The sequence below is a fragment of the Rhinolophus sinicus genome, linkage group LG04 (genome assembly GCF_036562045.2).
Source record: "Rhinolophus sinicus isolate RSC01 linkage group LG04, ASM3656204v1, whole genome shotgun sequence".
Taxonomy (NCBI): Eukaryota; Metazoa; Chordata; class Mammalia; order Chiroptera; family Rhinolophidae; genus Rhinolophus; species Rhinolophus sinicus.
Genome location: NC_133754.1, coordinates 79,614,966 through 79,632,291, shown reverse-complemented (window position 1 = coordinate 79,632,291; position 17,326 = coordinate 79,614,966). Strand labels below are relative to the sequence as shown.

At 34.4% G+C, this 17,326-nt stretch overlaps 1 protein-coding gene across 13 annotated transcripts in view; it reads left to right on the top strand.

The window, feature by feature from the left end:
- TENM3 (teneurin transmembrane protein 3) overlaps positions 1-17,326 on the top strand; it is a 2,352,866-nt gene that overhangs the window by 618,556 nt on the left and 1,716,984 nt on the right. For all 13 annotated transcript variants that reach the window (XM_074329882.1, XM_074329881.1, XM_074329880.1 and 10 more), the window contains exon 3: positions 14,658-14,712. The gene's annotated coding sequence lies outside the window, so the exon portion shown is untranslated. The remainder of the gene's footprint in view (positions 1-14,657; positions 14,713-17,326) is intronic.

The following is a 17,326-nucleotide window of genomic DNA, read 5'->3' as shown; positions in this document are numbered from 1 at the left end:
TTATTTTAAAAATGAATCACTCAGAGAAGATGAACTTCTTTATTTTCCTTTTCTTCATAAATCTGAACAGTGTAAATCTGAACAATGCTTCCTATGAAAAGAATTGCAGTTGTTTTTAAATCCATATGTAATTTTTTATTGATTCATGCAGTACATTTTATTTTTTGCTGTCTCCTTCTATGCAGCTTAGAGGGGCTGTTGAATCTGCTATGTATTAATTCTTTGAGTACATCTTAAAATATTGCTCTGCAATTATTTTCAATTAGATAGGCCCTCCCTCAGGTCTTTACATTGGCAATTAAGTTGCTGAAGGATTTATTAATTATTTTAGAGAAGTTTCTATTGTGGCATGGACTTCCAGATAGATTTCTATAGAGATGGAAGATCTAGAAGTCCTCAATGCTCACAGTAAAAATACTGATTGCAAAATGATTTTCAACTCTGAATGTAAGCTCTGATTCAAATGATAATATCTTTCAAACTAGATTCAACTTTTGAAATACACAAGCATTAAAGAATATTTTTTTTAAATTGAGGTATAATTGACATATAACTTGATGTTAGGTTCAGGTGTACAACATAACGATTCAATGTGTGCATATATTGTGAAATGGTCACCAAAAAATGAATTAACATCATCACCATACATACTTACAAAATCTGTCTTTCTTGTGATGAGATCTTTTAAGATTTACTCTTTTAGTAACTTTTAAATGTGCTATATAGTATTATCAACTATAATCACCATGCTGTACATTACATCCCCGTGACTTATTTATTTTATAAACGAAGTTTGCATCTTTTGATCCCCTTCCTAGTGGAGACAATTGGTATGATTTGTAAGATTAAGGCTGTTTAAAAATTCCAAAATAGCTAGTAAAAATATTTTGAGAATTTAAGGAGACTAAATTAGTTTGACCATTTTTTATTGCCAACCCTTATTTTCTAAGTAATTATTTGAAAATATTCCTAGTTAATAAGTACCTTGAAAAATTATAGTGGTAAGAATAAAATGTCTATGTGTGGGAAGACTGGGTAGTAAGGAAAATAAATTTTGATTGTTGCAATAATATTTACTCATTAAAGACATTGAAACAAGTTAAATGAGTTCCATTTAGGTGTCTGAAGCCAATATACATTTTGTGAAGCTGAACAATATATTGAACAAGGTGTTTGAAGTAGGGATGTTAGTGTAGAAAGAGAGACCAATTTAGTCTTTGGTAGGAATCCAGATTCAGGTGATGAAGACCTGGAAGAAAGTAAAGGCAACACAAAGCAGAGTGCAGGGGGGAAAATGGGGGGCCGGAGGGGACTCTCAGGATTTCCACAGGATGAATAAAAAGGAAATAATTTAGAAGCTCGCTCTCAGCACCATTGATTGATTGAGGCAGGTGCTAGGACAGGCAAATTGAAAGGTTTTAAGGGAGAAAGACACAATAGGGAGGAAAATACCAGGGTTGTTAATTTTGTTTCCTTGCTTACTTTAGAAAGAATTGCATTTATTCTTTCCGTTAATGTTATAGGAGAAAAGTTGGAGACCTTTCCCATCCTTCCTCTCTAAAATTGTACAAGTATACTTGTGGTCAAACAACTTTGCACTTAAGTTACATGGCGTGTTTGGCATCCTCACGACAACACAGGAAGGTAGCCATGAGTGAGCATTTTGTGAGTGAGGGACTTGTCAGTCGGGTTAGGGATTTGTCTAAAGCCTTACAGTTGTGAAGTGGCCAAGCCTGGATTGGATCTCATGATTTTTTGTCTTTCCCTATACTGCCTGTCTTAATTAACTAAAGACATTATTGTCTGGTACACTGTAGCACAGTTGTTCAGCTGTAATGACTTCACAGTAACAAAGGGTTTTAAATTAAAGAGCCATTAAGTAATAGATATGAACAGGTTTCGTAACTAACAGCCCCTTTGTCATAGATTACTTTAAAAACGTATGCAAAATTTTCTTGAATTTTTAAAGTGCTAGCCCTTTATTGTGGACTGTTTCAGAATGATCCTGACTAGAGGGAGGAAAATTATGTATATTCATGATTTTCTTTCCCCTCTCTCACCTCTGTCACACCTTCCATGAATTGATTAGGGATGACGTTGTGGAGATTCAGATTTGAATTACTTGATAAAGATTATCAAGATCGAAGCCGAAGAATTTGGATTTGGTTTCATCAGAAACAGATAATGCTGTAGATTCAAAGGAATGACGTGCTAGAGACAAACGGACCAGAATCTTCTCTTATGTCATAATGGCACTACCTCACATGCCTGAAACAACCTCGCAATACTTCTTACATTATGATCTACGAAGCTATCCCAACAATGTTTTATATCATAATGTTTAAATCTAAGCAGAGTTTCTCTATCACAGTAACTATTGCATTGGACCCAGGAGTGATACCCTTTTCTATCAGTTATTTTGGTTTTGAAAAATGGTATTACCTTTGTAAGGTCATAATTTGACATATCCTTAAAAATATGTCAGTAGCTATTGGCAGTGATAGATAAGAAACAGAACTCAGAACTCTATCTTGCCGGTAGTCAGAACAATCTCAGTGGAGGCTTAGGTAGTACTATGTTGACATTTAGAGCTATACAGGTTCAGATACTCTGAACATGGAATACAGAGATTATTGGATGCTGACACACAGTCTTTCATTCTGACACAATCTGGTTCCTTTGTAATTTTTTGTTTTTTATAAGTAATTTTACAGAATTTTAGAAAGTTCACAAATAAGTCTGTGTTTTCCACAGGATAATTCATATTTTCCTAAATTTTACACAGCATTGAATGATTTATTCTAAATCAGACCCCTTTGAGTTCGGAGAGGTTGTATTCCAAATTAGAGTGCCTACAACTTGCTTTAAAAGTATTTTATTCTAGGGGCAGCCGGATGGCTCAGTTGGATAGAGAGCGAGCCCTGAACAACAGGGTTGCCAGTTTGATTCCCACATAGGCCAGTGAGCTGCGCCCTCCACAACTAGATTGAAGACAATGAGCTGCCACTGAGCTTCCAGAGGGGCAGCTGGATTTCTCAGTTGCTTAGAGCACTAGCTCTCAACAACAAGGTTGCTGGTTCAATTCCTAAATGGGATGGTGGGTTACGCCCCCTGCAACTAAGATTGAAAATGGCTAATGGACTTGGATCTGAGCTGCGCCTTGCACAACTAGATTGAAGGAAAACAACTTGGAGCTGATGGGCCCTGGAGAAACACACCATTCCTCAATATTCCCCAATAAAATATGTTTTATTCTAAAATGTTTTTGCTGTCATTTTTGTTATTGTTTTTCTTTTAAATAAGTCTATAGCCATAAAACACTAAATTAGCTTGCTTTAACTTTTCTTTAAGCAATTTATAAAAATTGTACACTCGATTTTATTGGGGAAATGTGATTAAAAAAATAACAAATAACAACATAATTTCAAGCCTGGAAAATATTTTAGGGTTATGACTGTGGTTACAGCTAGTTGCTGGTTGGTTCACTGTGGCAAGATACTTAATATTTTAAGTCTTAATTACTTAACCCAGTACTCTACCTAGCATATAGTGGACACCAGTAGCTATTTCTATTATTTTTAAAATTATTTTTCCTTCCAATAGGTAACTTTGTCTCTTAAGAGTTTATTATAGAATCAGAGAAGTAAAACCGCTTATTGTCCAGGAGCCTGCAATCATGTAAAACATTTACCTCAACCTCCTACAATTAGAAATGATACCTTTGAGTTCCATGAAGTGTACTAGTTGGATTTGATTAACTCTAAGAAAGGACCCTTGTTCTTGTCAGGTGCCATACAATAAGGGGCATTGGACTAATCTGTGTCACTTGTGGGCTACATGTTAGTGCCAACAATTAGGTTTTGGTTTTGATGGAACATTTCAATGATATTAAAAAAATATATATTGATAAAATACTAAGGGCATTCAGCAAATGCTGAATCTGTGAAAGATACCTCTTCTAAATGGTTTACTTGTATTTTCTAATTTAATTCCCACAACAACCACATGAGGTGGGAACAGTTTTATATCTATATTATGAAGAGGAGGAAACTGATGGGGCTAGAGATGCTCTTGCCTACCTTTGTAAAAATAGGAAGTAGCACAAGGATTCAAACGCTGAGTCTAACTCCACAGTCCATGTAATTAGTGTCTGGCCATTCTACCTCCATAGTGAATAATGACGGTTGTCATCAAATAGCATTGACCATTGACACTGCATTTGTTTTGGTTCTAAACTTTCTAAAGGTATCTCATTAATAATATAGCATCGTTAACAGGTATTGAACTTTTAGATATTTTCATATAAAAGACTAAGAGATTGTTCTTTTTTTTTTAATACTAACAGAGAGCAAATATATCTTATAAGATGGTATTTTACATTAATTAACACATTTACATTTTAAATAAATATGCTACTTGATATTTCATCTTGTTATATTCCCTTATGTAGATATGACTGTGACTATTTTGATGTCATAAGACTATGAACAACTCTTTATTTATTTATTCATTTATTTATTTTAGTTTGTGTTTCATTTATTTGCTTATTTTGATCTTTAGATTGCATTTATAAGCAAAAATCATATGATATTTGTCTTTCTCTGTCTAATTTACTCCACTCAGCAAAATACCCTCTATGTCCATCCATATTGTTACAGATGGCAAAATTTTATTCTTTTTTATCACTTTGTAATATTCCATTTTATATATGTACCACCTCTTCTGCATTCATTTATTCAAGGACACATAGGTTGCGTTCCTGTCTTGGCTATTGTAAATAATTCTGCAAGGAACATATGGTTGACCATGTCCCCTCAAAACAGTGTTTGGAGTTTCTTCATATAAATACCCAAAAGTAGGATTACTAGGTCCTTTGTCTCTTGTTGTAGCCTTTGCTTTAAAGTCTATTTTGTCTGGTATAAATATTGCTTTTATGCCAGCTGTTTGTTTCCATTTTCATGAAGTATCTTTTTCCATCCTTTTACTTTCAGTCTGTGTATATTTTTCAATCTGAAGTGAGTCTCTTGTAGGTAACATATATCAGGTCTTGTTTTCTTATCCATTCAGCCTCCTATTTTTTGATTGGAGCATTTAATCTATTCACATTTAAAGTAATTGTTGGTAGATGTAAACTTGTTGCCATTTTATTATATATATTATATATAGTGTATATATTAAAAATGCATACTATATATTATATATAGCATGCACACACACGCACACTCAATGAGTTCTGACAATTAAGTTCATGAACTTGTTGCATTGATGTTGCTAGTATTATTTTGTTATCAGAGGGATTATTCATTATGAATTTGCACCAACTGGACAAACAGTTAATCAGGTTTACTATTTGGAAGTGCTGAGAAGACTGTATGAAAAAGGTAGATGACCTGGACTTTTCGCCAACAATTCATGGCTCTTGCATTCTGACAATGCACGAGCTCACATGGCACTGTCTGTGAGATAGTTTTTAGCCAGTAAATAAGTAACTGTATTGGAACACCCTCCCTACTCACCTGATGTGGTCCACAGTCACTTCTTTCTTTACCTGGAAATAAAGGAAATTCTGAAAGGAAGACATTTTGGTGACATTCAGAACATCAAGGGTAATATGATGACAGGTCTGATGGCCATTCCAGAAAAAAGAGTTCCAAAATTGCTTTGAAGGATGGGCTAGGTGCTGGCATTGGTACATAGCTTCCCAAGGAGTATACTTTGAAGGTGACTGCAGTGATATTCAGCAACGAGGTATGTAGCATTTTTTCTAGGATGAGTTCGCATACTTAATTGTCAGGCCTTGTATATATTTTTTTCTGTCTTAAAGAAGTTTCTCTAAGATTCCTTATAATACTGGTTTGTTGGTGATGGGCTGCTTTAGCTTTTTCTTGTCTGGGAAGCTCTTTATCTTTCCTTTGATTATAAATTATAGCTTTGCTGGGTAAAGTAATCTTGATTGTAAGTCCTTGCTTTTCATCACTTTGACTATTTGCCTCCAATCCCTTCTGACCTGTAAAGTTTCTGTTAAGAAATCAGCTGATAGGATCATGGGAGCTCCCTTACTGGTAACTAACTACTTTTCTCTTGCTGCTTTTCGGATTCTTTCTTTGTCTTTAACCTCTAGCATTTTAATTATGATGTATCTTGGTTTTGGCCTCTTTGGGTTCATCTCATTTGGGACTCTCTGTATTTCCTGGACTTTTATACCTATTTCCCTTGCCAGGTTAGAGAAGTTTTCCAACATTGTTTCTTCAAATAAGTTTTCAATTCCTTGGTCACTCTCCTCTTCTTCTGATACCCTTATAATGCAAACGTTGGTATGCTTGATGTTGTCCCAGAGGCCCCTTAAACTCTCCTCATTTTTTTTTCATTTTTTTGTTTTGTTGTTGTTCTCTTTGCTGTTCTGATTGGGTGTTTTCTGCTACCTCATCTTCAAACAAATTTCTGATTCAATCCTCTGCTTCATCTAATATACTTTTGATTCCCTATAATGCATTCTTCATTTCCATTATTGTATTCTTTATTTCTGACTGGTTATTTTTATGTTTTCAATCTCCATTTTTATGTTTCCTATCTCTTCGTTGAAGTTCTCCCTGATATCAATGAGCACCCTTATAACCAGTGTTTGGAAGTCTGTGTCTGGTTGATTTCTTGTCTCCATTCTCCATTTTATTTAGTTCTTTTTCTGGAGCTTTGCTCTGTTCTTTGATTTGGAATATGTTTCTTTGTCTCCCCCTTTAGGCTGCCTCCCTATGTTTTTTTGTTTTTGTTTTTTTTTACAAATTAGGTAGGTCTGCTATGTCTACTGGTCTTACTAGAATGGCTTTATGTAGTAGGTGTGCTGTGGGGCACATGGCACAGTTTTCCTCGTCATCTGAGCTGCATACTCCAGGTGTGTCACTTGTGTGGGTTGTGTGTGCCCTCTTGTAGTTAAGCCTTGGTTGCTGTTTGCATGTTCAGGAGAGGCATTGACCCTCAGGCTCATTGGTTATGAGGACTAGCCATGACTATAGTGGAGAAATTGTTGTGCAGGGGCTGACCCTACAGAATAATATCTGCCTCAGCAGGGCTCTGGTGCCTGCCCATTCTGCCCCTTGGGTATGTTGTCTTTGGAGGCACTGCATGATATTCCAGCTGGTTTTCAAGCTGGCCAGTGGGCACAACAGCCCCAGTGCCCCCTGGGAGGAGACCTGCTGCAGGCCAAGTTCAGCTGCAGCTTGTGCCCCACCTGTGGTCACCCAACAGGAGCTACAAAACAATCTATGGATGGCCACCACCCACTTGCTGCTTGGACGTGCCTAAAGAGTCCAATCCACAAACCAAGGTAGACTGGCACTTGTGCCAGGCTTCAGGTACCTCATCCAGAGGTATGGGACATGCTTAAGCCAGATGCTGCTTGTCTGGGTTCTGTGAACCTTTGAGAGACTCTAGGAAAGTCTGCAGCATAAGCCAAGTTGGGCGGTTTGAATTAAAAAAAAAAAAAAAAAAGCACTGGAAGAGGCTTGAGTATACCCAAAAGTTGTGTGACTTGGACTCTCAGAATCATTCAGGTGTGGTAAATGAATGGTGTCATCCAGCTGATGTGATTCAGATATGTCTTCTGCCTGTGTCCGCACACTAGGAAGCGGGAGGGCTCAACAAAGAAACAATAGCTTCCTCTAGCTCCTCCATTCAGGAGAAAGCTGCTTCTCCAGCCTTCATCTGAAGCCAGATAAATCAGTCCCCCCTCACTGTCCCTGTCGCCTTTCCAGCTGTCGCCCCAGCACTGGAGCTCAGAGCCAGTGATTCTATTGGTGTGTAAGTTGTCGTGGGCCCTGTAAAAGGAACACCTGGGACTCCAGCCACCCTTTGTCTCACTCAGCCACAATCTCCACTGGTTTTCACAGCCAGAAAATACAGGGACTTCTCTCCCTGGCACTGGAAACTTGGGCTGTGGAGCTTGATGTGGTGCTGGGAATGCTCACTCCTCCAGGGGGGACATCTGCAGCCAAGATACCCCTCCCTATTTTTAATGGGCACATGCAGGTGTGGGACCAGCCTGTTCCGTGTCTCTGTCCCTCCTACAAGTCTCAAGGTGGCTTCTTGTGTATGTCTGTAGTTGTAGGGCTTTGGTTCAGGTAGACTTCAGGTGATTCCCAATGATGGTTGTTTTGTAGTTTACTTGTAATTTTGATGTGGTTGAGAGAGGAAGTAAGCACAGCATTTTCCTACTCTGCCATCTTGTCTGGAACTCTCAAACCACTGTTATTGTAAATCTTTAATACTTTAAAAACTATATTGATGTCTCTAAATATAAAATAATCTTATTTTAAAATGCACTGCAAGTCAATATGAAGTTCCCCATTTCTTAGTATTTTTAGATGACTAGCCTTTATATTTGTTTCATAAAAGTGCCTTCTATACTACTATGGAATATACTTTTCAAAATTCTATTGCTTTCCATTATAGTATAGTTTTATTCTAAATTTGAATGATCAATATTAGATACACATTCTCAAACTTTTTTAAATATTGTTAAATCGATATAATTTCCCTTTCCAATATCCATAAAGGTAAATGAAAGGAAACATTAAAAAATTTACTAAAATTATATTAATTTAATAAAGTTACCATATTATTTTATAGCAGTTACAAATGATTTTAATGGCAGATTATAATTATTCATATTGATTCCAATGAGTCAGTAAAACTTTATACCATTTTTGGGATTCATTTTGTAGCATATTATCGTTAAAATGCTTAATTAACTATTTAAATTGTAACTTAATGGAAAAGCAGAAGAAATACATAGATACTTAACTCTATATGGGGGAAATATTGTGTAGTTATTAGAACAAAATTTAAAGTAATGAGAGTCATTGTTGATTATGTTCATGTGCACTAGAAGATATTAAACCTTTTATTTGAAATATTTTTTTTTTCTAATTTCAAAATAAGATATTATGTCTTTGGGTAAAGCAGTCTAAGAGTAGAAGTAGTATTTATTTAACATAAAATTAAAAATAAAATACTCCGTTGCATTTTCTTGATGTTTTTGTTCTTCTCCATGGCTGGAGACTTGCCCTGTGTCTTTACATAAAAGAGATGAGTGCTGGGCATCTCACCTAGATCTGTACCCACTTCCTCCAGAATGAAGACATTCACTCTCAGTTGATCTCGCTTTTACTCAAATTACAAGATGCTTGTCACAAGTATCATTTTATCATGCTTTTTTGATATAATTTGTAAATGGCCTATAATGTAAAACTCTTAATTTATAAGTCCAGAATTTTCCTCAAACACGAATTACAATTTCCCAATGTTCACGTGTGGTTGAAATACATTACCTGGGAATTAATATTGTACAAACCAAAGTAATCAAAAAACATAACAAGATAAAACACAATGGCATTTATCATTCATAAATAAATTCTTACTAGAAAGAAATCCGTTTTTAAGCACATTTGACAGATTTGATTAATATATTATCTCAGTTGATGAACTATAGTCTGTTCATGCCTGCTATTTATATCTGTTGGATATGGAGCATACCTTGTTTATTTTTGTATTTTAGCAATGTAGCACAGGGTAGGCAATCAATAAATGTGGTAGGGATTAGGAAAGAAGGTGTGAAGAAAGAAAAAGAGTGGAAGGGTGAAGGAAAGGAGAAAGACATGAATTATGTTAACTAAGCAATGAATACTACAAATTCTTCGTGAAACATTATCACTTTACATATATAATTTTTAGCAGGAGTCCTTATTCTCTGAGATTTCAACTTTTATATCTAAGCAATGATAAGATCAAATTTCAGTCCTTTTGCTTTAGGAGAAAGAACCAACCAAATGGGGGAAAAATACATTATATATATATATATATATATATATAAAGGGTTAAAAACTATTGCAATATATGATTACATTATATGTGATTAAATTATATATATATACATATATATATATATATATATATATATATATATATATATATATATTTGTGTGTGTGTGTGTGTGTGTGTGTGTAGATTTATAAAAATTCAAACAAAGAAGTCCAGAAAAGGATGGTACATTAATGGAGTAGTGTATAAAAATATTAACAAAGATTATAAAAGGCAGTATAAGATGAAAAAATAGTAAATTGAAGGGGAAAAATGGTGAGAAGTAACTAGACAAAAAGAAAACATGGAACTATGGATTCTCTACCTTTCTCAGGTGTCACCTAGGCTTGTCATCTGGTATCACCTGTATTTGTGGCTTGCTCTTTGTCAGAGCCACTCAGACACTGCCATGTAAAACATGATGGTAGTGTTTGAGCTCCCTTTTTTCACATCTACTGAAGGAGGCATTGGGTTTACCTCTCCTGAGATCCTGAGTACCATGACCTCCTTAGAGCCAGTTGTCCTTATAAATTTACTTCATCATCTTTGCCCTATTTACCAGATTAATTGAACTATAGATAAATGAGATTTTTACTCTGCCTGTCTTCCCCTAAACCAAGGTTGCTGAGCCACAGCATTACTGACATTTTGGACCAGATAATTTTTGTGTGTGTATATATGCAGGAGGGAAGGGCTGTTTTGTATATATTGTAGGATATTTGGCAGTGTCTCTGACCTCTGTTCACTTGATCATAGTAGCACACCCCCAGTTGTGACAATACAAATGCGACCAGACATTGCCAAATGTCCTCTGTCAGGCAAAACTGCCCCTGATTGAGAATCACTGTCCTGACTATGATTATACTTATTTCCTTTTCTCGTCTAATATGATTTGATTTATTTTCAGGATACTTACTGGGCTTGCCCTATTCTCAATCTCTCACTAGTACCACTTACACAAATATAATATGAGGAGAAATGTAAGGGTGGTTTAGTTCTTTATTCTGGAACCACCAATCCTGAAGGAGATTGACCCAATGCCTTTGGTCTCATTAGCCAAAATAGATTTCAAAGGATTATTAAACTGTTACTATCACACACCTCACAAAAGGATTCAGAATTAATCTAATCGTTTAAAGCAGAACAAGTGGTCAAATGTAATGATCTGGGATGAAAAATATAGCTGAACATAACAAGGTATGTTAAACTTTTTTACTGAAATCGTATGGAAAAATATTAAGACATTAAGACTTTTTTTTTTTTTTTACTATATCAACCACAAAGTTATTTCCAGTAAACCTGGCCTCTGACAATGACTGTACAAGGAAAACTGTCAGAATATGGAAGACTTTTTTTTTTTTGTCTATAATGGAATATTGTAGAGAATGAACACTAAGGATTATATTCCTAATCCATTCCATAACACCAATGGTGCAAGATGGAACTGCATAATGTTTCCACTTTCATGCAATCTATTTTAAGCACCCAAATTTGATGATAAAGTAGTTAATGTGGTTTCCAGTAGAGCCTAACTTACCCTTAGGAAGTAGCTCATGCTGAGAGAACCTTCCTCATTATGGATTATTTTGTAACATCAGTCATGCTATGAGATGACAAGGCTTTATAAGACAAATATTATGGATCAATCTTCAGAGGCTAGCACTGCATGCAGCCAAAAATCCTCATTGGCAGAACAAAACTGAAAGCCCTTAATGAATTCTGTTACTGTAGTAGCATACTGTCAAATTATGCACTAATAGCAAAAGAGCTAGAAAACCATACCAAGAAACCAGCATGTCTTTTGGCAAGCTGGAGACCAGCGTCTGGTGCTAAGCTTCCAAACATTCTAAAGGAGAGAATTAACATCAGAGTAAGCCAAAATCCTCGTGCACACACTCCAGGCTTTCGGGTGTGATTCCTAGAACAGCTACTTGAACATGAGGGTTATTTTTCCTCTCTCTCTCTCTCTCTCTCTCTCTCTCTCTCTCTCTCTCTCTCTCTTTCTCTTCTCTTTCTCTTTTTTTCTTTCCAATGTAATTAGATGTTAGTTGGTTTAACAATCAAGAACACACCAAAAGAATAATGACCGTCTGGGACTACAGTCACATTTTAAGGAACCGAATTCTACTTTATGAATCAATTGCTAACTGTATCAACTTCTGTAGTTTAAGATAAGGCAGGATTGTACGGCAATTAGCATAATATAAGGGTGACCAGATGTCCTTGGTTGCTTAGAAATGAGCTTGTATTTTATATTTTTGTCTTTGGAAAATAGCCATATTAAAATCTTCCTCACGTTGAATCACATGCATCATATAAATCACCTGAAATATCAGAAAATTCAGAGATTTAAATTTTATATATAGTAGATATAGCATCTGGGAGAATGAAGACGTTCACATTGTCTGTAAAGTTTCATTTATGTGTCACATTGTCTTTTCTTTTAAGTAGCTTTGTTTCAGGGCTACATTTTCCAACCAGTTTCCTAAACCTTTGGCACATATGTTGCAAACTTACCTGAAACAGTTTTTTTTCTCTATTCCCTTTATTCTTAGTCAAATCCTGTACATTTTTCCTTATCTTTCATTTCCCTTTTCTTTCCCAGAAGCCATATATCTTCCCATTTTTCTTGCCACACTGTTTTTGGAATGAAAGGAAAGAATATGGAAATGGAAACATGGATTTTAGACTTTGCTCCCTGAAAACCTAAAGGTTTCACAGCAATGGTTTCTGAGCTTCAGGTGGGGAGGGACACAGAGCAGAAAGGGCTCTTGGGGCCCCATTTCAACTTTCAGGGCAGCAATTTCCAAATCATATTTCATTTAAAGAAAAAAGTCTACAACACCAGTTTCTTAACAATGGTAGAACCCATAATGTTGTCAGGTAGAGTATAACCAGGTAAGGCATTTGACAAGAGGGAAGCAATCATACTGAAAAATAGAAGTTGGGGTGTGGAAGCAATTCACTGTGGGCATTTTATCTCATGATTAATCTTTCTTCAGCTCCTTAAGTGCAATCTAAATCTAAAATCAGGAACTGTTCTTTTCCTCCCATTTAATAGTAGTTTCTACTCTCCAAATATACCTTTAGCAGGATTTAATACCCTCTGTCATCTCAACGGGAGAAAACTATGTAGTGGCACTAGCATATTTCTATTGAGTAGGGCAATTAAAAAACAAAACAAAACAAAACAAAAAAAAAACAAACTACCAAAGGGTAAACATGTAACTACATAGTGAAACAAGGAAACTAAGAATTATCTCAAATGATGTCTCTATTGTTGCCCCCAAAGAAAAATTATATATCAAAATAATGTTTATGGCTAGAACATTATTTTTGTAGAAAAAAAACATATTGTTTAATCATAAAGATATTTTGACTTGATATTGTATATATAGATTTATTCTAACAAAATAAAATTATACTTTGTATGTATTATAAGGTACACAATTAATTTCAAAATTAAAAAAATAATTTATATCAATACTTTTTAAAGATTTGTCCTACATTAGTGAAACAGGATGTGGGGTTTATAGGACATAATGTCAAAATGTTAACACTTCTGAGCAAAATCATTAAAGAGCAGGAGGTCATGGATTGTTAATATTTTTATTCAAATTCTCCAAGTTTAACCTCAAATTAACTACTATTAAATAGCTTTTTGAATAAGAGGTTTGATAGTACATAATTTACTATTTATCTTGGTATCTTTCTTGAGGAAATAACTCTTATTACCTTAAAATCTTTCCTTCTCCGTACCCCGTAAAATGGAAGACTATTTCTTAGATATATTGTAGAAAATTTAATACATTTGCTTTTCTTTTAAAAATTATTTTCTCCAAATCCAACTGGTGTGATTTTTTTTTTTTAAATCTTAGCGTAATAGAGATATTTCAGTTTACACTATGTAAGCAGATTCTGATTACTTGATAAAAAAAAAAAATCTTGTGAAACAAAATAGCATGTTTCCAATTTTGAATTAAATATTACCTCTTCTACTGTATAAAGTAGAAAATATTTTGGCAAGGTATAGCTTATAAAACTATTATTGAGAATATTTCTGGGAAAAGCCTTTGAAAGTTGCCTTGTCCTCTTAATAATGGCTGGAAAAATAAAATAAATTAAAATGGATTAACAGATAAAACAAACATGTATTATTATGATGAAATGATACTTAAGTCCAAATCAAGTTTCCATATAATCAGAGTATATTTTTAATTATTTTCAGAAAAATAAAAATGTCCCTTTTAAGATTGAAAAATACTTTAATATTTTCAGATATTTTTATTTGTGATGCTGTCTGATTCTGTTATGTTTCTTGGTGTGTCTGATAATATCCAATCATGAAAAGTAAAATTAGCATTTAAGAACTATTTCAAAAAAGAAACTCCTCCAATAATATTTGCCCCAGTGAGCTGGGTAATTCTTGTAAATTGGTCTTTTGGCCTGAGTGATTTAGATAATTACTTAATTTCTCCGTTTCAGGTTAAAGATTCAGATAGTACTCAACATCAAGCATATGATAGATGATTAGTTTTACTCATTTCATTAGTAAATTGATCAAATATTGAGTGATATATTGCACTTGACCTGTGTATTGCCATCATATAATTTCTAACCGTTCAGATGTAATGTCTCTCTAATATAATTAGTTCTTTTCCCTGTTATTATTTTCAGATGTGTTTGATGGATTAAGAAAGATTTGATAAATCAAACAGAATTCCTGATAATCGTATTAGCTATTGCAAGTTAGACATTATTGTATCTTAAATTAACATATTTATGTTTTGTGACTTTTTAACAGGCAGTAACTTCAGGCTCTTATGGTGGATACAGATTTTTGCTGCAAGGAAATAACAGTAAGTGCTAATGTATATGTATATACAGTAACCTTTTAAAAACTATAACATCTCAATATTTGGAACTTTATTATAATCTTAAATTCATGAAAAAGTTAATATTATTATTTAAATTTAGCTTACCACTTTATAATTTTGATAAATTTATTTATTCTAATGATATTTTCAATAGCATTTTAATAGATTAATTCCAGGTCATTTTAATAATGAGGAAAAATAGATCTTTCCATTTTGTCCAGTTTGTTTATGTCAGTCTTGTTACAAAAATTTCATGTATGCATTTATGACATTGATGATCTCTTTGGTTAGCTGTTTTGCAGAGAGTCTATTTTCTATGGACAATTATTTGATGATTGGTTTTAAAATTTTTGATGGTGGGACATTTATTGTGCATGAATAACTTATTTTAGAGCAATTCATTTTTTTTAAAGTTCTATGTTAAATAATTTTCATGCTAATATGAGTCACTAATTCTTGTATTAATCTCACAAAAAGTGAGAGACTGAACTATTTTTCCCAATTGGAATTAAATTGTAAAGTGGGATGGAACAAATTTTCAGTTCTTTGCAATGTGTTTCCATAATGGTTTCAATCTGTGTGTTTATTTCAAATGTAAACATAAGTAACTTTGGTTTTACCTGTGATTCTTGGTTATCTTGTGCCTTCCTTACATTAATGTAATTACTTGGGAATTATCTCTATCCCAAATTGAATAGAGAAATATCAGTATGCTGCAGGCTCCGTGCTCATCCAGAAATTAAAGTAATTTAAGATACATGGTTTTAAATGAAACTCTATTTGTAAGGAAAAGATGTAATTCACTGCCGGAGGTATCTGTCTCACTGAAACTTCAAGAGAGACAACAATGCTCTCCAAATTCTGAATTCTTCCTTTTGCAAATCGTTCATATCCTGGTATCTTAGCTACTGAGATTTCTAGTGTGCTGTACAACTTAGCTGTGTCCTGGCTGCTATTCCTTAACGAATGCAATTTCCTGGGTGTCTTCCTGATTCAACAATTGAGCTGTTTGGAAATACTGCTGTCTAGTGACATAGCCTCTTCAGGCAATTACAGTGTATTCCTTGAGCACAATAAATTAAATATTGTATTTTATACAATAGATAATGATTACACTTATAAAATTCCTGCAAGACTCATTCAGTGATACACTATGTTATAAAAGACATTATTTTCTATTTTGGGAATTTCAATTTCATTTGTTTATTAATATATTTGGAGATAAAGGCTTTAGTGAATAAACTACAGGGATCTTTAGAAAGTGTTCACTGGCACTAGCTTTGTGATAGCCTAAACATGGTATAAAATTATTGGTAAAATAATTCAAACTATTTCTTTGTCTTACTGTGAATAAGGAAAAGGAGAAAGGGCCAGGGGAATGCCTTCATAAATGAGAGATGTAAGGATATTCACTTCCTTATAACCAAGTGGAGATCATAGTAACAACACTGCATATTTTATCAGTCATTTTATAAATGGTTTAGTTCAAAACTCTCTTTTACTTAGAAGATGTTTTAATTTATATTTTTATCTTCAAATCATGTTTATATACTTACTGGGAATAATGAAATATAAACATATGTGTATAAATATATTTATGCAAATGTATATATTCTCATACACATATATCAACAGAATCATGTTTTCTTAGAGCCTCCAAATGGGAAGCTTTAAACACTCATACAGACTTTTATTTATCTTCAGATTATTCTAATTTTTAGTTTGTCTCTTAAGTCTTCAGTGTCAGTCTGTTCTGATTCTGTCATTTTTCCATGCATTTAAAAACTCTTGGGGAGCTAGGTGTGTGGTCTCAGACACTGAGAACATAGAAAGGGAAGATTAAGTTCCTGTCTTCTGGTTGCCCACAGGCTCCTGGGGAAAATATAATCATTTCAAAACAATTTCAATTCAATGTGGTGGGCGTGGTGATAGCACTCTGGATATAAGGATTGGGAAGTAGAGAGTTGAGTGCATAGGTCATTCTGGAGGGCTAAAACAATGTTTTCTAGAGAAGGTATTTCTTGAACATAGTAGGAGTGTGTGTGAATGAAATGGTGGTGGTGGTAGTGGTGTGTGTGTGTGTGTGAGATCCAAAGTGGGGATGGGGGTAAGGGTTAAGAAGAAGGGGCTTTGGGAATCATTCCAGGCTGTATAGGAGAGGAAGGCAATACATGCAGTATGTAGCAAAATCACGGTGACAGGACAACGATACATACACAAGGAACATAGAATAAAATTGCAAAGTGGCACGAAATGAGAGAACTACAGCATAAAATTACATCTGCAACTGTACAGAGGAGTTTGTATTTTATTTCATTTTCCCCCAGAAGAAACAAAAGGGAGTCCTACTGAATTTGACAATAGTAAGGGACATTGGAGTTGCATTTGGGAAATATCAAGAGAGCACCAATTTTGAAGACGGACTAGGGTAGTGGGAGGAGCAGCAGAAGTGGAGATAGGAAAGCCACTTGGGAAACTATATTAGTAGTTGCAAGAAGTAAATGATGACAGACTTACAAAAGAAGTGGCTTTGCAGGAAGAGCAAAAGCCTTAAAGAACTCTAGCTCTGAACAATGGGGATCAAGTTATTTGCTTG